At 46.5% G+C, this 24005-nt stretch overlaps 1 protein-coding gene and 1 long non-coding RNA gene across 15 annotated transcripts in view; one reads left to right on the plus strand and one right to left on the minus strand.

The window, feature by feature from the left end:
* The window catches only part of LOC122207652, a 175933-nt gene extending 174365 nt beyond the window's left edge, over positions 1-1568 (minus strand). For all 3 annotated transcript variants that reach the window (XR_006196950.1, XR_006196949.1, XR_006196948.1), the window contains exon 1: positions 1132-1568. This is a non-coding gene — a long non-coding RNA (uncharacterized LOC122207652). The remainder of the gene's footprint in view (positions 1-1131) is intronic.
* PEG3 (paternally expressed 3) overlaps positions 428-24005 on the plus strand; it is a 51906-nt gene continuing 28328 nt past the window's right edge. For 9 of the 12 annotated variants that reach the window (XM_042917679.1, XM_042917683.1, XM_042917686.1 and 6 more), the window contains exons 1-2: positions 1580-1668; positions 8140-8269. The gene's annotated coding sequence lies outside the window, so the exon portion shown is untranslated. Of the gene's footprint in view, positions 473-1579; positions 1669-8139; positions 8270-19602; positions 19757-21577; positions 22779-24005 lie in introns of those variants that run through there. The other 3 variants (XM_042917682.1, XM_042917680.1, XM_042917681.1) reach the window with 3 other exon arrangements.

The raw sequence follows: 24005 nt of genomic DNA on the forward strand, positions 1-24005 counted from the left end.
GAAAACCCACAACCGTGTGGACTCCGCAAAGGTTCACAGAGCCAAAATTTTGTTCTTCTGCAGAGACCCCCGCCCCCCCCATCCAAGGACGGATTTTTCACACATGTAAAAGTCTTGCATAAATCACCGATGGAGGAGGCTTGAAGGCTTCAGGCAGTCCTCCCCATCCCCCAGCCAGGCTAGGTTGACGTCAATGGTTCTGGCTTGTTCCCCCTCAAGAGCTCTTAGCTCTTGTTAGCTATGGAGGCAGATTCTGCCTGTTACCATGGAAACTGCAGCTGGAGTGGGGAAAGGGAGGGAGGCTGAGGAGTGGGCAGGGAATGGAATTTTCCAGCTCAGGAGGCTGACTGTGTGTGGAATCAAAACACCAGATCAGCACTCAGTCAGTTCTCAGTAAATATCTTGGGGGTGACTGAATAAAAATGTGGGAACGTACAAGTGACTTTCTATCTCGGAGCTTCTTTCCTCATTGGTAAAGTAAGAAGAATTACCCCACTGCGAACGAAATTTCAAGTAAAATAACACAGGGGGCGCCTGGGTGGCTCAGTCGGTTGAGCCTCTGACTTTGGCTCAGGTCATGATCTCACGGTTCTCGAGTTCCAGCCCTATCAGGCCCTCTGTTGTCGGCACAGAACCCGCTTCGGATCCTCAGTCCCCCTCTCTTGCTGCACCTCCCCCACTCACTCACCCTCTCTCTCTCTCTCTCTCTCTCTCAAAAATAAACAAACATTTAAGATAACATAAATACAACCCTTAGCAGAGAGCCAGGCACTTTATAAATCAAAGCTTCTCAAGGATGGTCTTCAGACCTGCTCGGTAATTACTTATAAATTACAGACACCCATTTTCGTTTCCTTCTTCGGTTGTCTAAGAGGAATGCAGTCGTCTTCCCTCCCCACCTGACCACGTTGCCTTCTCACTAGGGTTTCAGATAAAAGTATAGGAAACCCAGTGTGCCCAAGTGGGACCTACCTAATCCTACAAAGATTGTCATCTCCCCGCAATCCAGATTTAACTGGGTTATTCCGTTTGCGTTCGCTGAATCCCGCAACCCTACCTCTCACCCCAGGCTACTCTGCGACAAACGAAAAAGTTGGTTTTATCGGCCCATCTAACAGATGGTTCGCTTACCAGCAACTGGGTCCAGACACAGCATGCCCGTTTGGGGGGACTTCGTCCAGCCGTTCGGGGAGCAGTCAGGCAGCATCGGTTCTGCGCCAGGCACTGTGGGCACTTGCCCTGACAGGGCTGTGATTTTAGTCAACTGCTGGAATCAGTTCTCTTTTCCGCCGGAATAGAATGGATATGGTAAAAATTCTTAAACCGGAACTTACTTTGTATCGATTAGCGCAGTGCTTAGATCATGACGTAAAGGTAAGGCGACTGAAAACACACCACCTGGGGCCCCCGGGCACGACGACGGACGTCCCACTGTCCCAGCTGAGAGTCTCTCCGCCGCCGCAGGGCTGTTCTCCCGCCACCGCAGGGCTGTTCTCCCGCCACCGAGGGCTTCCCAGGTGCCCTTGCGCCGGGGTGGCAGGGCGCGCGTGCGCACTCAGTACCCATGGCCTGACCGGGAAATGCCTGTTCGCTGGGCCCCACCTGGTCCTCCTCTGCGAGCCGGGGAAGCGCCTGGAGGCCGGCAACTGTAAGACCACAACAAGACGGGTACGTGGTTCTACTGCCTGTTCTCCGTAGCCACGGGCGAATGCGGGGGACTCCCACGGCCTGGCTTGGGCCTACCCCAGGACGCATGCGCAGAGAGTCAGGCCCTGGGTTGGGGGTGGCGCCTTCCAGGGCCGTCGCTCTGGGCGTCTACTTCGAGCCCGCGAGGCCGCTTGGACCCTGGGTTTCCTCTTCCAGCGGCGACTCCTGAGGCGTCCCCTGAGCAGTCCCCTGAACAGTCCCCCGAGCGGCTTCCGGAGCAGCTGCCGAAGGCCGGCCGGTCTTGTGCCCTGCCCAGGTCCGCGTGCTCTCTGCACTGGGGATTTCCCGTGAGGTCGCAGACCCGAGGGAGAGCAAGCCTGGGTGCGGGGTCCTGGATGAGCATGAGCGGCCGCGAGGATGCTTTCGCAGAGATGGGTGTGTCCGTGCGTGAAAACCCACCCCCTGTAAGTGCGCAGCCCCGCTGTCCTTGAGAGCACGTGTCCAAAGTTGTGCAGCCCTCCCCCAGATCCCGTTTTAGGCCGACTCCGACACCCCTCGCAGGACCCCCTCGCACCCCGTGCGCCTCCTTCGGCAGCGGCCCCCCGCCCCTCGCAGCCGCTGCAGTCCTTGCTGTCTCTTTACGTGTCCCTCCTCCGGGCCTTCCGTGCAAACGGGGTCGTGCAACGCGTGGTCTTTGATGTAGTGCTGTTAGGGTTCTAGCGTTTACCGGGCGTGGGATCCCACCTCTTTTCAAGGAAGATCTTTTGGGTCCCGAACTGCTCTGTTGGGAGTTTAAAGGAATTGTCCAGACTTGTTCAGGCGTGGTGGGAATGCCACCGATAGGATTTTCTTCAGATTCATTACCATAGGATCATAGGAAGTGTATTAAAGATGCTGACTTTGGGGGTGCCTGGGTGGCTCAGTCGGTTAAGCCTCCGAATTCGGCTCAGGTCATGATCTCACAGTTACTGGGTTCGAGCCCCGTTGGGCTCTGTGCTGACAGCTCAGAGCCTGGAGCTTGCTTCATTCATATCCTGTGTCTCCCCCTCTCTCTCTCTGTCCCTCCCCTTCTCTGTCTCTCTCTCTCTCTCTCTCCCTCCCTCTCCCTCTCCCCCTCCTCCTCCCTCTTAAAAATGAATAAACATTTTTTAAAAAATTTAAAAAAAGATGCTGACTTTGTTTACTGCCTGCTTTGGCCTTGGATACAAGTCCTCTCACTTGCAAGTTGTGAGTCTGTGCACAACCGCTCAGCCTTTCTGTGTCTCTTTGCAGATCATTGTTCCTAGGTTGGAGTTACTGCATAGAAAGTCATAGTGCCTTGGCGTAAAGTCCAGATAAAAACGTTAGCTATTATTCACTTGTAGGGATTCTTTTTGGGGACAGAGAAGATGATAGGTCAAGAAATGGATGCTCTTGCAACCCACAGACTAGGGCATAAAATTCATTGGGAAACCTGTTTTTTATGACTCAGACCATTTTGTGGCTCATAATTCTTTGCTCCCTGGGAGTTGGTAGGAAGTTTATAACCCCCCCAATATTATTTTTTTAGTTTGGGTGCTTTATATTTTTTCAGGAAATTGTACATTTCCTAATATTTGCAGATTTATTAGGTTAAAATTAAATGGTGTGGTGTTAAGAGTGTAGTCTCTGAAGGTGGAAACAAGATTAGAGGCCTGAGCTGTGACCAACTTGGGTGCCTTGAGCAATGCACTTGACCTCCTGAGGCTCTAACTTCATGCACAGAAGTGAGCAACAATAGCACTCTACCTTCCCTTGTTGTCAAGAGGATTAAATGGCCATCTTTGACTTAACACAGCACCTGGCAGCATAGAGAAAGTTCCATAACTATCAGCTGTTGTTATTTTCATTCTGCGGCATTCCTTCCAATTAAAACAGCTTGGGGATTGTAAACCTCTGTGAACTAGTTAATTAAAAGGAGCTGGGAAGCCCTCCACTGTTCTCTAGGCCCTGGAACACATTATGGAACAGGGAAATTACTTGTTCCTTGAAAGTTGGAAGGAAGTTTCTGTTCCTACTCTGGTCACCCTTCGGGGTCATGCTTTTTCTTTCCTTTGGGAGGCACTGTTTATACTCTCCCCTTCCATTTTGCTAAGTTTTGTTTTTATTTAAAGTTTATTTACTTGAAAGGGGCAGAGAGAGAGAGGGAGAATCCCAAGCAGGCTCTGCACAGTGCGCGGAGCCCAACGTGGGGCTTGAACTCTCAAAACCATGAGATCATGACCTGAGCTGAAATCAAGAGTCAGACACTCAACCGCCTGAGCCACCCACGCGCCCCTTGTTAAGAGTTTTAAATGTAATACTAAAGAACGAGGTCAGCAAACCGTCTTTGTAAAGGGCCAAATAGTAAATATTTCACGCTTTGTGGGGTATGTGGTGTCCGTTGAAATTACTCAGCCACTATAGGATGAAAGCAGCCGTAGATAGTATGTAAATATGGGCGTGGCTGTGTCCAAGAGGATGTTATTTATGGACATTGAAATTTGGATTGCATGTAATTTTCATGTGTCAAGAAACACTATTCGTTAGATTTTTTAAAAAACCATTTAACCGGGGCGCCTGGGTGGCGCAGTCGGTTAAGCGTCCGACTTCGGCCAGGTCGCGATCTTGCGGTCCGTGAGTTCCAGCCCCACGTCAGGCTCTGGGCTGATGGCTCGGAGCCTGGAGCCTGTTTCTGATTCTGCGTCTCCCTCTCTCTCTGCCCCTCCCCCGTTCATGCTCTGTCTCTCTCTGTCCCAAAAATAAATTAAAAAAACGTTGGGAAAAAAAAAAAACAAAAAACCATTTAACCACTTTCAAATTCAACCGTGCTGTTTGTGGACTGTACAAAAACAGACGGAGGGCCGGATTTGGCCTGCAGGCTGTGGTTTGCTGACTCCCCCACAGAATTTCATGGCATAGTGACGGTGGTGTCATCTGGAGTCGGAAAGACTTGGTTCTGACACGCGTTCACTGTATGTACTGGGGCAGGTTACCCTCCGAGCCTCATGTTCCTCACCTTGCAGGTAGGCGTTGTTACTGACATACCTACTTCCTTGGGCTGTTAGGTTGACGTAATACACGTGGAAGGTCTTGCTCAGTGTCGGGAGTCTAGTGAATCATGTATTAGGTATCTCACGCTCTTTTCTGAGAGTTAGTTGAATACAATTAAGGGTTAGAGGGTGGCACTAGGTGACTTGGGTTTAAATTCTGGCCACTTATTATGACTTTGGGCTGGTCACTCAACCACCCTCCCTCCCTTTCCTCATCCCTAAAATAGAGATTATAATCGTACCCACTTTAGACAGTTGTCTAAAAAATTGAATAAGCTAACACTTTATAAAGTGCGTAGAAAAATTGCTGGCACACATTAATTCTCAATTAATATTTGCTATTATTATCTCACAATAAGATATATTTGGGGTTGAAAACCCCTGTGCTGTGTTGTTAAAATGTGAGATTTTTGACTTCCCTGAAGTGGTACAATTTTCAAAGCAGAGAAATTTATTTCCTCCTTGGAAGTGTGAAGAAAGTTGCCTGAAAATGGCAAGGGTTCAGAGAACTATTTCAAGAAAGCAGTTCCTTGACATTTGCCAAGTTTTTATCATCTGCCTTCCTTTCAAGAATAACGTTTCCTCATGGCTTTCAAATTTAATAGCCTGGCGATGTACCCCATGGTGGCTGGGAGCTCGGGCATCTCACAGATTTGAGGTTGATTCCTGACTCTGTCGCCTACTAGCATGTACCCGGGATGAGATAACTAACCTCTCAACTCTCAAGGCTTGCCTCTGAACTATAACACTTGGATAATAATGGTATCTGCCTCACGGAGTTGTGCGGATTTAACATCATAATGCACAGAAAGGCTTGGTGCCAGGCCCTGCCCATTGTAAGGGTTGAAAAAATGATAGCTATTACTTTTAGTATTCTCCAGGCCACTCTGAAAGGAAGACCCATTTGAGAATGAAAAACATTTGCCAGGTTCTTAAATGGGCAGCCTTCCCTCCTACTCTAGGTTTGGAATGCTTAGTACTGTAGGAATTATTTGTTCTGAGGAGATTGCCTTTGTGAATTCGTTAGTCATCAGTTTATTTGTTCTCAATAAAGGGGGCCATTTCTTGGAGATCTTCACTGTATTTGAAGAGGATTGTATTGGGAAGTAGTAAGGGGTGTAGACCGAAAGACCTAGGTTTGAATCGGGCTTTCTCAGCCAATTAGATCGTGACTTAGAGGAGATGACATCTTTTGATGAGCTGCAAATTTCTCATCTATAAAATAAATATATTAGTTCTGATTTCATTAAGATTAGTGGGAGAATTCATCCAGATACATATTTTTTCTAATAACTTTATCTAGATATAATTCACAAAACGTACAATTCACCCATTTATAGTGTACAATTCAGTGGTGTTTAATATATTCACAGAATTGCGGAACAATCACCACAAGCAATTTTAGAACATTATAAAACATATTTTTATTTTTTAGAGAGAGAAAGCAGGCGTGAGTGGGGGGGTGGGGTGGGCAGAGAGACAGGGAGACTGAGATTCCCAAGCAGGCACACACAAAGCCCAACGCAGGGCTCGAACTCATAAACCATACGATCATGATCTGAGCCAAAATCAAGAGTCATACGCTTAAGCGACTAAGCCACCCACGTGCCCCCTAGAACATTTTTCATTACCCTCAAAAGAAACCCTCACTCCATTCCTCTGTTCCCCAGCCCTAGGCAACCATTAATCTTTCTATCTCTACGGATGCGCCTGTTCTGGGCAGTTGATATGAATGGAAGCATGCAATGTGCAAGCTATTATGACTGGCTCCTTTATTTAGCATAATGTTTTCAAAGTTGACCCATGTTGTGGCATGTATCAGCACTTCATTCTCTTTTACTGCCAAATAGTCTGTTGTATGGGTAGACCACATTTTATTTATCTATTCATCCGCTGAGGGACTTTTGGGTTGTTTCCACATTTTGGCTATTACAATAATGCTGCTGTGAACATTCATGTGTAAGTTTTTATGTGGGCGTATGGCTTCATTTCATCTAGAAATGGAATTGCCGGGTCCTCTGGTAACTGTTTAACCTTTTAAGGAACTGCCAGACTGTTTTCCAAGTGGCTCCCAGATCATTTTTTAAAGTGCTCAACCTGGTGGCCGACACAGAGCAAGTACCACAACAAGATAGCTGCTCTGGTAACACATTGTCATTGTAAGAAAAATGTTCCTGAAAGCCACTCTCCCAACTTAGTTAAAGGAATTGGCAAGCCATCTGCCTTTTTTAATGCCCTGTAACAACTTGTGCAGACTAAGAGTAATTAGTCCTCGGGCATTTGTAGGACACTTCTAGTCAACCGAGATTTCACGTTATTTTCTGCTTCCCCAGAAAATGATGCATTTCTTTCAGGTTTTCCAATTTGTTAGCATAGAATCACGTAGCATAGTGGTTGAAGAGTCTGACCTCTGGAGTCATTTACAAGGCATGCAAGTTTGAGTGAGACTCCGTGAGCCTTAGTTTCCTTGTATGTAAAGCAGATGAGGACACCTGTCTCGCCTGTTTGAAGGATGAGCTACAAAAAACATGTAACGCTTAATGCAGTCCGAAGCACAAGAAAGGTGCTCAATAAGTATTAGTTTTTAATCTCCTAGAGATCGTGCGGTTTAAAATCCCAGTGCTAGGTTATTAAAATGTATTGGGAGATCTTAACACATAGAAATTCTTCATGAAAAGATTTTTCGTAACTTCTTTTTTCCTATCCCTTTGATAGTCGGTTTTGGTCACTTTTATTTTCCTTGAAAATGTTCCTTCTCATTAAATTTTCATATGTGTTAGTCAAATCTTATTTAATATTAATGTGTTTGCTGCAGCTTTTAATAGGTAATATATTTATGTGACTCGAAATTCAAAAAGGAGAAAGGGGTATGGAGTGAAAATTTCCTTCCCACATGCAGTCTCCAGCCACCAGTTCCCTTCCCTCCCTATTGACAGCCAGTGTCACTAGTTTTGTGAATAATCTTTCCAAAGTTATTCCATGCATACAGAAGCAAACGTAGGGGGCACCTGGGTGGCTCAGTCGGTTAAAGGTCCGACTCGTAGTTTCAGCTCAACTCATGATCTCAGGTCGTGGGATTGAGCTCCGCTCACAGTGTGGAGCCTGCTTAAGATTTCTCTCCCTCTTTCTCTGCCCCTTCCGCACTCGCACACATGCATGCGCTTGCTCACTCACTCTGTCTCTCTCAAAAAAAAAGGAAATATAGGTATATATTCGTTTCCCTTTTAATTTAACCGGTGAAGTGTTTAACTCCTTGGCTTTTCACTTAACAGTGTATCTTGGAGATCATTCCATGAGCTATTTCTCATTCTTTGGGAATTTTCTATTATATTTAATACATAGAATTTGTAAAATCTGTATCTCTTATCTCCAGCTTTTTTCTGCTTTATGAATCATTTTTTTACTTTTATCTGAATCATTGCCTTTTTCTTGTTCTCTTCAGATATATCTCGTGATGGGCCTTTGGCAAAACCAGCCAGGTAAGAATGCATTTTCCTCTCCTGGCCTATCTGCGCTGTGAAAGCTGGATCACCTCTCCATATCACCTTGGTCACGTCCTGAGGTGTCAGCATGTGAGTATGTGTGGCACTTGTGCCATTTTCCAGGAGACTTGGGTGAGATTTGAGTGGTGGTCGCCCCTAGGAGGAATTCCTGCTGTGTCCCGGAGATCATGATTGCCAGGGATCTCCGGTCCTTAAATGGCCTTCAGGACCCTGCAGGGTCTGACTTTTCTCTGCAGCATCTGGATTATGCCACTTTGTATTCCCGTTCTGTGGCTCCCATATTCCTCTCTGCCTCCTAACCTTTGTACACACTGTTCATTAGGCATCGGCCGTCTTTCCTCAGCACCGGCTCTGGGTCACACTCGCAGCGTACGTGTGTGTCTTTAGCACACTTACTGCTTGTCCCTCGCATTGTGTGGGTATTTGATTGTCGGGTTTCATCTGTGGATGTATGTCCCACTCAGGCAGAGACTATTTCTTTTTTTGCTGTATCGCTAGTGTCTGGAGGTAGTTGAAATTCCACACCTATTTTGCAGACGGTTGAATAGATGAGCGTCTGCCATTTTCCCAGGTCAGGATTAGAGCTTTCTGGCTGATAAACCAATTCACGAGAAAAGTGCGTGAATAACCCTGCGTTTTCCAAATAAGTATTTTGATTAGCATGTGATAATTGACTTCTGAATGCTTTTGCCTCTGATGAGAGAAGGTGCCCAGTGCCCTCTTGGCTGGGGGCATGTGAGAACACTGGATGGCGGGTGAGCCTTCTTGGCATACAGGAACTCTCATAGTTCTGGACCTTAACACTGTCTGCCAGACTTGACATGGTTTCCTCTTACAACCTCTGATTTATGACAGGGTTGTCCTTTGCCTAGCCCTCATCTTATATGTAATTTAACTGCTTAGGGGTGCTATTATTTTAATGTTTGAATTTAGGAGCAGTTTATGTGAAAGAGTTGGTTGCCTTTAATATAAATGTTTGGTTTTCTGTTGTCCCAAAATTCCTTGAGAGAGTTAAAAAATAAAAGTAAGTTTATTCTTAAGGAAAATTGGTTAGATCTGCATCACTGAGGAACTTTATACAAATTTGTATACTAAAATATTTACCTATTCGGCAGTGAATATATACATAAAAGTTGTAAACACTGAAAAACTGATTTTCTTTCTTTATTTCGCAAAGTGTTGATTTTAACCCATTTCTGCAACAACCCAGCTCTGTGCAGAGGACTTCTTCCAGAGTTAGAGCTGCAGCAGAGACCTCTCCAGAATCCCTACTCAGCCTCTCCTTATCCTTGATCTGAGTATAAGCATTTCAAATGTAACATATCCAAAAGAGAGCTCTTGATTTTAGGCTCTTCCCCCACCAAACATGTGATTCAAAGACTCACTAAATAATACTTCCATCTACCCAGTTGCCCAAACGAGAAACACAGGAATCATTTCTGATACTTTTTTTCCTTGCCACACACACAGATTCTATCAGGAAGATGTCTCTGTTCCGTCTCCAAAATACATCCTCTGTTTGTTCATCTCTGCCTGTGTCTACCGCCGCCATGTTAGTTCAGAGCACCGTCCTCCTCTGCCTGGACAGCTGACTCCTCTGTTCCCCGAATCTCCACTGCTTCACACAGCAACATGAATCATCTTACAGTGGATTAAGTCAGACCTTGTGTATAAGTCTTTAACAAATCCCCGTCACATTTGGGATTCAATTCAAGATCATCTTGGCCTACGGTCCTAAAGAGCTAGCTCTTACATACCTGGACAACCTCGTTTTGTGCCCCTCAATCCCAGTTTTGCTGTCCTCCACCCATTCTGATGTCCTCTTATCTTTTTCCTGGTGTCCTCCTCTTTTTCCTTTATGGCCTTTGTGCATTGCTTTGTACATTGTCTGTCTAAATTATTATTCCCCTTGCTTTTTCCAGGGCTTGCTCTTTCTTACCATTTGGTCTTTGCTTTTCTTTCAGAGACACCTTCCCTGACTACTCTGTAACTACCACAAACATACCCCTCGTCATTTCCACATCCTGGTTTCTTCTTCAAAGCACTCACCACGATTTTTAAAGGTTCATTTTGTCAACTAACTTACTGTATGTATCTTCCTAACTAGAGTGAAGCTTGAAGAAATATTTATCAAATAAATGAATTAGGGCAGGGGCCATTTCAGTGTCATTCACAATGAACCATGAACCTGGCCTCAGCATTGGCCCTTATATGTAGTAGGCACTCAAATATGTGTTGAAAGAATGAATGAATAAGTATTTACTGAGAGACTTCCATGTATTAACCTCTGGGATAAACCATGGGATCATAACACCCAACAGCCCAATCTATTACAGATTTATTGTAGACCAAATGTTCTCAAACTTCTTGACCTTAAGACCCATTTATACTCTTGAAAATGACTGAGGACTGCAAAGAATTCTGTTTATGTGAATTGTATCTATCACTCTATCTATGTAGTTTTAGAAATTAAAATGAAAATTATAAACATATATTAGTTCATTGAAATTAACAGTAGTAAGGGGCACTTGGGTGGCTCAGTTGGTTGAGTGTCCGACTTCGGCTCAGGTCATGATCTCACGGTTCGTGGGGTTGAGCTCTGCATTGGGCTCTGTGCTGACAGCTCAGAGCCTGAAGCCTGCTTTGGATTCTGTGTCTCCTCTCTCTTTCCCCTTCCCTTTCTTGCACTCTGTGTCTCTCTCTCTCTCTCTCAAAAATAAATAAACATTAAAAAAAATTTTTTTAATGAAAATAACAGTAGTAAATCCATTACATTTTAATGTAAGTAACATTTTTTTTCCTGAAAATGTCTTAATTCCCAAAACAAAAGATCACTGAGGAGAGCAGCATTGTTTTATATTTTTGCAAATCTCTTCAACATCTGGCTTAAATGAAAATAACTAAATCCTCTTCTGCCTCAGTATTCTGTCTGTCAGCCTCAGGAGAATGCCACTGCACACTTGGGAAAGAAATGAGATTACTGCTGTAGATAATTTAGAAAATACTGTTTTTGAGATGGTGCTGTGAACTTTTGCATGCACACTTCAATCTCTTTTTAATATAAACTTGCAGTGATGTTTATGACATCTCTGTAGATCAAAAAACTGAACAGAAAAATGCAAGGATATGTGGGGCTCAAAGACATAAACCTTCAGGACTTTTGATCTTGAAATAGAGGAAGTTCACAATTGGACTGCTGAAGAGTAACAAGGTCCAGAAGTCCCCGATGCATCTGGAGGCCCCAGGATCCTTGTGTCAAATGGGCTGGGCTGGGATTCTCCTGACATGAAATAAGGCTGGAAGAAACTAGTGATGGTTACTCAGGGCTCCAGCTGATATTGTGAGTAGTGGCAGTAGGTAAAAAGACAGCCATGTAGAGAGGACCCAGCCTAAGTAAGCTTAAATCTTGCTCAGTGGATAATATATTCTCTTATCACATGGCACAGAAGCCCCAGTTGACAATATAAAACTTGTCTTAGGAGTAAGTTTCTCATGGGCAGGTATAGATAACCAAAAAATAAGAAAAAAAAAAAAAAAAAGCTAGACGTGGAAGAAAGTGAAGTTCTGAGAGAAGGGGAAAAGGGGATAAAGATATACCATAGGAGAAACACTTAGAAACCAAAATTGCAAAGCACTGCATTAAACTTAGGAAAACCTATAATAAGCAAGACAACAAAATCAACAGGTAGGACATGAATTCACTGACAAAATGCAATTCAAATCAGATAGTTTTAGTGTGACTTTAAGATTCTTGAAAGATAAGGAACAGTATTCATAAAATGTTCATCCATTTGAGAAAAGGTGGGTATAAAAAAGTACCAATTGAAAATCTTAGACATGAAAAAAATATAGCCATTGTAAAACACAACAAGGGAAACACTCTATTGGATGCAGTTAAAAAGAGGAATTACAGAAGTGCCTGGCTGACTGAGTTGGTAGAGCATACGACTCTTGATCCTGGGGTCATGAGTTCAAGTCCCACATTGGGCATAGAGTTGACTTAATAAAATGTGTATGTTATGTGTGTATGTGTATATATGTAAATGTATATATACATATATATCTCATACATATATCATATATGATATATATATATATATATATTTTTTTTTTTTAAAGAAGAAGAATTACTCAGCAACCCAGAAAAGAATACAAGAAATAGAGAAGATAAATGGAAGATAGATGAAGAAGGGCCAATATACTCCAGTAGGCTGAGAATAAGAGAATATAATTGGAATGGAACAAAAAGCTATTTTGGCCAAGACATACTGGGTGTGAATTCTTCAGAAGGGAAAGAAAACCTTCATCAGGCACAGAAGTCCTGAGCAGGATAAAAATGAATCCACAATACTACCTATTCTAAAAGCTCCAGTGGGACATTTCAATTGACAGCAGACCTCAGAAGTGTCTGAAGACATTAGAAAAAATAATCTTCAAAATAAGGGGAGACTATGAGGGTCACCTTAGAATTCCATACCTAGATAAACTGTCATTTAGAAATGTCTTTTAAAGCCATTTTTAGAAATACAAATAGACTACCTTATACCATAACTAAAAGACTTATTAAAGGATTTTTTTCAGTGAGAAAACAGATGAATCTAGAGAAGGAGTGAGATTTAAGAAATCAGAATGAATAAATTATCAAAATAGGGACAAATATAATTAATTATTGAGTCTCAAATTTTCTTTTTCTTTATTTTTATTTATTTATTTATTTATTTTTACATTTATTTATTTTTGAGACCGAGAGGGACAGAGCATGAACGGGGGAGGGTCAGAGAGAGAGGGAGACACAGAATCTGAAACAGGCTCCAGGCTCTGAGCTGTCAGCACAGAGCCCGATGTGGGGCTTGAACTCACGGACCGTGAGATCATGACCTGAGCCAAAGTCGGTCGCCCAACCGACTGAGCCACCCAGGCGCCCCTCTTTTTCTTTAAAGTATAGCTAAGGGGCACCTGGATGGCTCAGTTGGTTGAATGTCTGGCCCTTGATTTCAGCTCAGATCATGATCCCAGGGTTGTGGGATCAAGCCCCATGTCAGGCTCTGTGCTAACAGTGCGGAGCCTGCTTGGGATTCTTTGTCTCCCTCTCCTCTCTGCCCTTCTCCTGCGTGTTCTCTCTCTCTCTCTCTCTCTCTCTCTCTCTCTCTCAAAATAAAAAAATAAACCTAAAAAAAATTTTTTAAAGAAAAAGTGTAGCTAAAATTCTAGATAATAACTAGGAAGGGGGAATAGGAAATTCAATAAATTGCTGTTATTCCAGAATATCCTTTATTATTTTATGCTTTGTTAAAAATATATGTATACTTGCAAAAAAAAAAGTATATATACACACTTGTGTATAAATTAGGACTTTAAAGATAGACAATAAAGTAACTGAAATATAACTGAGAGTTTCCACATTAGCAGAGGGGAAAAAGGAGTAAAGAAAAATTGATCTACTCAGTAGAAGGCAAGAAAGGAGAAAATAAGCAAAGGAAAAGCAAATTTCAACAAGCAAATACATCAGAAATTTAAAATGGGGAAAGATTAACTCTTCTGTTAAAAGTAAACCGCCAGATTAATTTCTTAGATGTTCACCTTAAAAGAGGAAATCATGGACTTGTTTCTACCGAAAAATATGGCCTTGAAACATAAAGCAAAAGCTAAAAGAATTATCAGGAGCAGTGGATAAAACCAAAGGCATAATAGGTGATATTATTGTAACTATTTAGATCTGATACGTTAAGCAGAGAGAAAATTAGTAAGAATTCTGAAAATGTAAACACATAGTTAATAAGCCAGATCTCATGAACACAAATAAAATTGGTAGCTAACAATTACAGAATACTCATTCTTTTCTAACGCATTGAACAATTAAAAATTGATTACGTCCTAAGATCGCAAAAGAAGTTTTAACAACTATGAAATAATAACTCATAGGCGATATCATTTGGCTGTGATGCAGTTAAATTAGAAATCTATAATCAAAAGACTTTTGAAGAACTTGGGAACCTGAATGCATGCAGTCTTTAATGTCATGAAGAGGAAATCTAATGGAAACAATATAACTCAGTACTGAACAACAGAAATACATGGATAGCGGTTCAAGTGATACTCGGAGAGAAAGTTACGGCCTTAAGTGTATCTGTTAAAAATCACAAAAGATTAAAAGTAAATTAGGTAAATATGCAACTCAAGATGCTTGGAAGAGAAACCCAAATAAGTAGGAGGAAGGAAATAATAAAATGAACAGAAATTAATTAAATGGAAAAGAAGAATATGGTCAAAAAGCCAAAAACCATTTTAAAAACATAAAATTGTCAAATCTTTAATAAAACTGATGAGCACAAGAATAAATGATAGTGGTACTAGAAAAGGTGACATATTACAAATGCAGAAGAGATTAAAAATCAAAGAGAATGCTGTGAACAATTCTATGCTAATAAATTTAAGTGAAATCGACAGTTTTCTTGTAAAATATAAATGACCAAAATGACTCAAGACAAATAAGTCCCAAACTTATGAGGAAATGAAGTCCAAAATATTCCATGTAAAAAGACATCAGATCTGGATTTTACAGTGAGTTATACTAAACTTTCAAAAAGCAGAGAACCCTATTTTTTATAAACAATTGTGGAGAATATAACAGCAAAATAATCCAAGTCATTTTATAAGGCCGGTATAACCTTGATACTAAAACCAGGCACGGATAGTATAATTAAGAATTTAGATGTAAAAAACAAACATGGAATATAAACCAGTAGTATACAGCTGTATGTGTATATAAATCAAACCCTCGTAATCATGGTCAAGTATGGTTTAGGAATGCAAACATGTCTCAACAACAGAAAATTTGCCTTAATTCTCCATGTTAACAGATTGCATAAAATAACAAAGTTGAATCTTCCTAATAGATATAGAAAAGTCATTGTATAAAATTAAACTTATCCATGCTAAAGTTTTTAGAAAACTAGAACTTAAGGGAATTTCCTTAACCCCCAATAAAGAGGTTCTGCAAAAAAGCTTGTGAACATTTTTACTTGTTGGTGAAAGATAAGAAGTATCCCCACCTCAGAGGTCCTAGTCAATGCATTCATGCTCGTGATATGAGTTCTGACTGTTAGAGTAAAAAATTATCATTAATAAAGATGTTAACATTACAAAAAATCCAGGAAAATCTATAGACAAACTAACAAGTATTAGAACTAATAAAATGGGTAAGCAAATTCACTGGATACAAAATCAGCATATAAAAAGGAAGAGCAGATAATTCTTCTCAAAAACTCCTAATCCAAGACAAATCATGAGAAAATATTAGACCAACTCATTGAGAGACATTCTATAAAATAACCTGACTAGTACCTCAAAACTGCTAAAGTCATGAAAAACAAGGAAATACTGAGAGGCTATCATGGCCCAGAGTTGCCTAAGAAGAAATAATAATGTGTCCTGGCTAGGATCCTAGAACAGAAGGAAGAGATTTATAGAAACAGGTAAAATTCAAATACAGTCTGTAATTTAATTAATAGTTCTGTACTAAGGTAATTCCTTCATTTTCACAGTGTACCAAGGTTATGTAAGATGTTAACGTCAGGAGAAACTGGGTAAGGAATATTTATCCTATCTTTGCAAATTTCCTGTATACCCGAAGTTATTTAAAAAAAAAAAAAAACAAACACAACTATACCATGTTGTAACCCCAAATAACAGATTGGATAAGTAATAGGAAAAAAGACTTTCTAAAATCAAATTGAAATCCCAATGGGATATCTTTTTTCAGTTGTTTTTCTTTTTTAGTTATCTCTTCACTCAATGCGAACTCACTACCCCGAGGGATCTGAGGGATCGCATGCTCCACTGACTGAGCCAGTCAGGTTCCCCCTTGATAGCATATTTCATCAAACTTGACAAGCTAATTCTAAAAGTCATTTGGAGATGGAGGGCTAAGAATAGCCAAAGACACTTTTGAAAGCAAAGTAGGGCAGATGTCCTTTCAGATATCAAGATACCAAAAGCTGTAATAATTACTATGATGTGTTAACACACAGAGATAGACAAATGGGCCAGTGGGACAGACTAGTGGGACAGGCCTACTCATATGCAGAAACATACATCAGGAGAGAAATTAGATCCTTACCACAAAACATACAGAAAAGTTAACATTAAAAACAACAACAACCAAGGCTATTAGAGTATCTTTCTGACTTCCGTGTAGGTAGGGATTTCTTAAGGAATAAAAAGCAGAGATATGAAGGAAAAGACTGTTAAATTTTACAGCACCAGTATTTAACACTTCCATAACAAAGGATATTGATGGCTTTTCTTTTGACTTGTTTATGGTACATGTTTTAGACTTATATTTAAGTGCGACGGGGGTAGGGGGCAGGGGGTAATTCAAGCTGGTCCATGACATCTTATTCACCTTCAAAGACCACCCTGGTGCTGTGTAGAGACTCTTGGGAGGGAAGGGTTTGGAGTGGAAGCAGGTGATCCAGTGAGTAGGCTAATAACCAGGGGAAGTCACGGTGATTAGGACTGTCACGAAGAGGGAAAACACTGGACAAATTTGGGATGTCTTGGCTGTAGGGTCAGCAGGACTTGCTGATGATTTAGATGGTGACAGTAAGGAAAAGAAGAATCAAGAGCAATTGTGAGATTTTTGGCTATAGCAACTGGTACTGCTTATAGAAATATATAGAATTATAGAATGAGGAAAAGGGAAATTAAATATTTATTTAAAATGCTTTCAGTTCCTGTTGAATATGCAGGTGGAGCAGTCAGATACAGGAGCTTCTGTGGAAAGTTCTGTGGCAGAGGATTTAAATTTGGGAGCTGCTGGCGTCTAGGTGGTGTTTAAACCATGCCCAGGGAGCGCATGTTGATGGAGAAGTCTAGTGACCGAGTTGTGAGCGTTTAGAGGTTGAACAGAGCAAAAGTCAGCTAAGAGGATGGAGAAGAGGCCACTGAAAACCGGGGTGGTGTCGTGTCGTGTCGCGGAAAAATAAGCCTGGGTTTTTGTTTGTTATTGTTTCTTTTAATGAGGATGTTGACTGTTACGGAAGGATCAAGCGAGATTAAGGTCCAGTTTCCTAGCTGCATAGGGAATTGCTCAGCAGTTTCATCGGGTGGCATGGTAGGGGGAGAGGATATGCAGTGAGGCCGGTGAGTTAGTGACAGTCCACTCTGTCAAGAGCGGTTTGAAGGGAGAGGGGGAGGGAGCACTGAGGAAAGGGGTAGTCACTGCGGGAGTCCCGAGGGCCTGTGGTATCTGAAGGGAATGAGTGATCCAGGATCCAGAGAGACACTTGTACTGCAGGCAGAGGCCTTTGAGGAGAGAGAACGGGGTCGTAGAATGTGTTAAAGTCATCACCTCCTGCACCATGTGCAGCCATTAGCATCACCTGGGGAGCTCCAAAACCACCGCGTCCGCGGGGCCCTGGGCAGCTCCAGGGGTGAACAGCCCCCCGGCTGATCCCGGGGTGTAGCCAGATGTGAAAACCTCTGACCTAAGGGTAGTAGCACTCACTTGCAGTCATGCGTCTCGAATTTCCCGAGAGGCTGCTGGGGAGTAGGTTTCGGAGGTGCACAGCACACACAGTGTTTTCATTCAGATTTTAAGTTCACTGTGGCGCTGCTGGCTGAGAGGAGACTGGAAGACTTGGGGAGCTTAAAACACCCCCCACCCCAAGCCGGTGGCTTCTTAAGGTAGCAAGCAACCACAGATTTCTATTTATGCTTATTATGTATGAACAGAACATTTCATTTTCGGCACCATATTCTGTGCGCTAGTAAGTAACCTGCTTATTGTAATTAACCATCTAATGAATTTGTTCCTTGAAAATTAAAATCCTACATTTTTTATTGGCCACGGTAAAGTTTCGGTGTACGGATTGACCAGAATACAGCTTAATTCTTCTGCAGGGTACACTTTTCTAATAAAAAAATGATGCTCCACGAACATGCTTGCATATAATCTTTCATTCGCTGCTTATCTCTGCTTTCATGGAACAGTTGGACCAATGGTATGTTAATGAACTTTGTATAATTCGTTGCTTTTACTGCTAGAAAAGAAATTCGTATTTATAACAAACAGTATGGGTTGGAGCAGGGGAAAAATTCCTCCCTTCATCCTCCTCCCCTCACCCGCAATTCCTTTCCCTTCAAGGTAACCAGCTTGCGGTTTCCTGTATTCTTTTGCGCAAGTTTTACCTGCAAATGTGTGCATCCTTAACAAACAAATGAAAACACTTACCAGCTCATTCCTACAAACGAGAGCAATTTGTCCCTAGCCCCGGGGACAGCCGCGCCTCGCTGCTGTCCCGGGCCTCGGTTCCCCGGTGTCCTCTGTGGTCCGCCGTGTGCCCACCGGCACTGTGGGGGGTCCGCGGGGTCTGAGCCGAGCCACGTGCGCGGCACTGCGAGCGGTCTGTGCAGGGCCACGTGTGGGGCGGCTTGCGGAAGTCTTCGGGGCGCTGCGGGGTCCGTGCCCCGGGCGTGGGGGGGGGGGGGGCTGCGTGCGGGCGCTGGTGGGATCTGTGTGAGGGCGCCGCAGGGTCTGTGCGGGGTGCTACCGGACAGATTGCGGGGTCTGTGCGGAGCGCCGCGGGGATCTGTGTGGGGCGGCTGTGGGGATCCGTGTCGAGATCTGTGCGGGTGCTAACGGGGTGGCCGCGGGGATCTGTGCGGGTACTGACGGGGTGGCTGTGGGATCTGTGTGGGATGCTGCGGGGATGCGTGCGGGCCGCGGCGGGGTCTGTGTGGGGATCCGTGTCGGGGTCTGTGCGGGCTGCGGCGGGGTCCGCCTGGCCCGGCGTGCAGTCCGCGCGTGACTCTCCACAGCGGGTCCGCCAGCGCCCAGTGCGCTCCCGTGAGGTGCCAGCCTCCTCCCTCGCTGCCCGGGTTTCTGGCGCGGTTCGGCCTGTACCGCCCGGCGCCCGAGAGAGCCTGGCTTACGGAGGGACTAGCCCCGCGTCTCTCGCGTGTCCTGGACGCAAAAGTGTCGTCTCCCACTTTCTCGTTCTTCACACTTCGACGTACATGGTTTTGCCCGCAGGATTTCCACTTTTTGGACAAATGTATTTTTTTTTTTTTTTCTTCACTGGTTTTGTGTTTGGGAGTTGTCGGTCAGCCCTTCTGCGTGTCACCCCCGTTTCTTTGTGTGGGGGTCTCACACACCCCCACACCCCCTTATCGAGACCCCTGTCAGGGGCCCCTGGTGTCGGCTGGGTTGACGTCAACCTCCTGCCTTCGCGCCAAGCCATCGCCACGGCAACCGCAGCCTGATTGGCAGCGCCCAGAGGCGTGGCGAGGGGGGCCCGGGGTGGGCAGCTCGGCCTCTCATTGGCCTGCGCTGCAGCCCCGCCTCTGCGGAGAGCCTGACAAGGAGTCGCGCGCAGAGGCTCGGTGCAGACGCTGGGAGCCGCGGGGAGGACGAGGTCGGAGCCGAGGAGCGGACATGTCCACCCTGGGCTGGTGGCGCCGCCGGGCGCCAGGGGCCCTGTGGGCGTGCTAGACTGTGCACACGGGCTGCTCCTGGGCCGAGCCGTGGGGCCCGAGGCAGTGTGGTGAGGGGAGGTGAGTCCGGCCGGACCCCCGCGCTACACGTCTGTGTCAGGACGGTGTCCGGATGCCGCGTGAGGCAGCACGGCCGTCACACGCTGCACTCTGGGACCCTGGTCAGATGGGGAAGGGGGAAGGCAGCCGGCGGACACCGCCTGGTGGGGTTCTCAACGGGTCCGGTGCTCGGGTTGCCGCGCTTGCCGCGGACGCCATCTTGCGTGTCTGGCCGGGGTTTCAGGGACCGGCTGCCCCTTTCAGGTGGCCGCGGAGCCGGGGGGCTGCCGCGCCATCTTGCCTACTGGAGGTGGGGGACGGGCACGGGATGACCGCGGACTTCTGTCAGGCGAGCCCGCCAGGGTGGGTGCTGGGGAAGTGGTGGGCCGGCCGGGTCTGGGGGCTACAGATCACTACGTCTGTCCCACGGCGTCCCTGACAGCCAGGTCCCTCAGGCTGTCTCAGCATCCTTGCCAGACTTTGGGGGCGGGGCTTGTTTTGCCGCAGTGGCGGCGGGAGGAGCTACAAGTCGTGAGGGGCGGGGCCGAGGGCTTCACGCCTGTGGGTATTTTCTCAGGGCTGTGAGTGATTGGGGAGCCCCGCCCACCTGGCGCCATATTTGGCGTGGGCGGTGAAGTTTGCTGCAAAGGCGCTATCCTGATTGGTCGGCCGCGGATTGGGGCGGGGCCAAGGGCGGTTGAGACTGTGGCTAGCCCGGGCTGTGACGGTATCATTGAATCCCGCCTACCTTGGCGCCATCTTTGATGGGGGTGGCTAAGGTCTGCCGCGCAGGCTGGTGCGATGGTGGCTGGCTGGCCGCAGCGGGGCAGGGCCAAGGGCTGGGGCGGGGCGGCGGGAACCGTGGTGACCCCGTGTTCTATGCTCTGAAGGCTTCAGGGTCCTGACTACCTCGCACTTTCTTTGCCAGTCGAAGGTCTGGCTGCAGAGGTTTGCCGTGACGGTGCCACCTCAACTGGCTTGAGGGCTAAGCTCTGACTTCTGAGAATGGGCCATGGCTAGTGACCCGGAGACCGTTTTGTTGGGTGGGTCCGTGTGGTTTGGAGAAGCCAAGCGTTGTGCTAAGTTTGCCGCGGCTGCCGCGGTCGCGGCCGCCATGAAACTGTTAGTACTGAGGTACAGAGCTACAGGCTGTGGACGCACCGGCTGTTACTCCTTGGTGATATCTGGGCGCGGCAGAGGCCTTCCTTTGTGGTTGTCACCCTGCGGTGTGTCTGGCCCCATCTTTTGGCTAGGGGAAATGCTGGGGACGGGAGCAGCCTAGCTGTGTTGCGCAGACCCCGTCAGCGGGGCTGGGGGTGGGACCACGGGCAGTTTGGGGGACTGACCCTGCTGCGGGCCCCGCCCACACTGGCACTATTCATGTTGGCCGACAGGTGGCTGCCGAGACTTATGCACAGGCACCATCTTGAAGGACAGCAGGGAGAGGGAGGAGCTGCAGTGCTCGGCCCACTCTAGCGCTATTAGCCGATAGGTGGCAGCCGAGACTCTCTGCGCAGGCGCCATCTTGAAGGACAGCGGAGCTGCAGGGGCGGGTCCAAGGGGAGAGGAGGCGCTGCAGAGCTCGGCCCCCTGTAGTACTGTTTGTTGGCCGACAGGTGGCAGCCGAGACTTATGCGCAGGCGCCATGTTGAAGGACAGCCCAGCTGCAGGGGGCGGATCCAAGAGGGGGAGGAGCTGCAGAGCTCCCCGTGACTTACTGCGCAGGCGCTATCTTGAGTGACAGTGGGGCTGGCTGTAGGGGGTGGGACCAAGGGGCGGGGCTGCAGAGTTGGGCCCACTCTGGCGCTGTTGGCCGACAGGTGGCAGCTGAGGCTTACTGCGCAGGCGCCATCTTGAGTGCACATGGGTTTGGCTGCAGGGGCTGAGCCCAAGGGGAGGGGCTGCGGAGTTCCGCCTACTGTGTCGACAGGTGGCAGCCGAGACTTACTGCGCAGACACCGTTTGAGTGACAGAGGTCCTGCAGGGGGCGGGGTGAGGGAGGAGCTGCAGAGCCCCACCCACTCGAGTGATATTAAGACCTGTAGGTGACAGCTAAAGCTTATTGTGCAAGTGTCACTATCAGTGATGGTCGTATTGCTGGGAGCAGGCTTGAGAGAGGCTTTCATGTTTTGAATAACAGGAGACTGCAGACCCCTACCCATTGGGTGGGTAGGCCTGGGTTGTGTTGGCGTGGGATGGCCCCTCGAGGCTTATTGCACAGGCGCCATCTTGAATGATGGCAGAGCTGCAGGCGGTGGGCCTGAGGGAGGGGCTGTCTTGTCCTGAACGATAAATAGACCCTGCAGACCCCTGCCCATCCCAGCAGTATGTTTGTTGTCCAGTAGGTGGCTGCCGAGGCTTACTGCACAGGCGCCATCTTGAATGACAGCGGAGCAGCCGGGGGCGGGCCCAGAGGTGGCTGCCGAAGCTTACTGCGCAGGCGCCATCTTGAATGACGGCTTGGCTGCAGGGGGCGGGCCCAGAGTGGGCAGCTGGGGTTTGCTGCGCAGGCGCAATCTGAGTGATGGCCGAGCTGCAGGGGACGGTTGTAAGGAGGGGCTGTCGGGTCCAGATTCACCGGGCTGCAAACACCTGCCCACCCTTGTGGCCATGTTGGCCAGTAGGCGGTTGCTAAAGCGCCATCAAGAAGGACCGTGGAGTTGTAGGCGGTGGTTTGAGGGTGGGACTGCCATGTCCTGAGTGACTGAGGGGTCCTGGGGAGCCCCATCCACCTTCGCATGGCTGAGAACAGGAGTCAGGTTTGCTGTGTAGGCTCCAGTTTGGCCAGCCCAGAGCGTTTGCCGCAGTGGCCACTCATCAGGGTGGCAGGCGAGATATTTCCTCGAAGGACACCAAAGCCAAGTCTCAGGAATGTGGGGACAGGGTTCATCTGTGCAGCCCTGAGGGTCCGTTTGAATGACTGGGGTTCAGATGTCGGCATTTTAATAGATTTGGGGAAGGTGAGGTCTCCAGAAGACAGACCCGTGCTGTGGGAAGAGGACGCGTGCTGTGGACATAAGTTTTGGGGTGTGGAGGCTCTGAGGTCAGTATGGAGTTTACGCAAAGAAAAACGTCCAAGAGCCTGAACTGGACAATTCAGGGCTGCAGACAGGAGAGGGGCGTGGCACGGGAGACAATCCAGGGGAGGTACTCTAGGCATGTCAGGGCGTGGTTTGGGAGGGGGGGGGGGGGGGGGGGGGGGGGGGGCGGGGGCGGGCTGGCTGCCCTGGTTCTTGGGTGGGACTACCTGCTGGTGGCGGGGGTGGGGGGGTGCACATGCACAGAGTCACTTGTGGCACTGCTGCTGCGTCCTCTGGAGGACTACCGCGATTCCAGCACTAAAGTAGCTCTCACCATGTTTGCCTACGTGTACCCCAGACTCCAGCTGGGGCACTTCTAGTCCTAGCTCCACCAAAGCATCTCGTAAGCCCCCCATTTGGGAGCATGTTGAAAACCTCTACAATGGTGTGTAAGGTTAAGGAATGAAGTAACTACCTAATGGCAATAATACTAAGGTCCTAATAGAAGATAATCTTTTCATAGTACTTAAATTTACAGTGCAGTTAAACTTCTTTCCCTGCATCACTAGCTATTAGATGGCAAAACTGGAGTTTTAATTCACTTTTCTAAGGAGTACCTGTATCTCTAGTCCATGTGGTCTCCACGGAAAATGTCAGTAGATGTTCTGTTTTTCAGAGTGACATTAGGTTGATCTGTACTGGTCTGCCATGGGCTCTGAGATTGAGTTCTCTGAGCATCTGCTTTTCTATAAAGTGATACTTAGAAGATTACAGTGTTGTGGCGAGGAGTAACAGAGACAAGAAAAGCAAGTTGTTAAGTATTGTATGGGGTGTGTAAAATACATAAATATGTAAATAAATAATAGTACCACTTCAGCTATTGTTTTCCTGAGTTTTGCCTACACGTGTCCTTTGCTTTTAGAGGAACTGGCAGCATCACATAGTTAATAAGTGGGAAGTTGGGTTCTTGAATTGATTTCTAAATCCAAAGCCCTGTGTCTTTACTGTTTTGCTTTGCTTGTTAGAAGACATTCTAAGAAGTTCAGAGAATGACTTGCACAGCCATTGGCATAACCCCACAGGGAAGAGACTGTGATTACAGTCCACAGTACAACTCTTGCCTCAGGGAGCAATGCCCAGGGCCCTTCCGTCCTGGGAGGGAAGACTCTTTCTCCTGGTCTCACTTGACCTCTGCCACTGGAGGAGATAAAGGTGCACCTGTTGTGCAGTCCTTTCCAGTCTGAGGAATC

This window comes from Panthera leo, chromosome E2 (genome assembly GCF_018350215.1).
Source record: "Panthera leo isolate Ple1 chromosome E2, P.leo_Ple1_pat1.1, whole genome shotgun sequence".
In the NCBI taxonomy this organism is placed as follows: Eukaryota; Metazoa; Chordata; class Mammalia; order Carnivora; family Felidae; genus Panthera; species Panthera leo.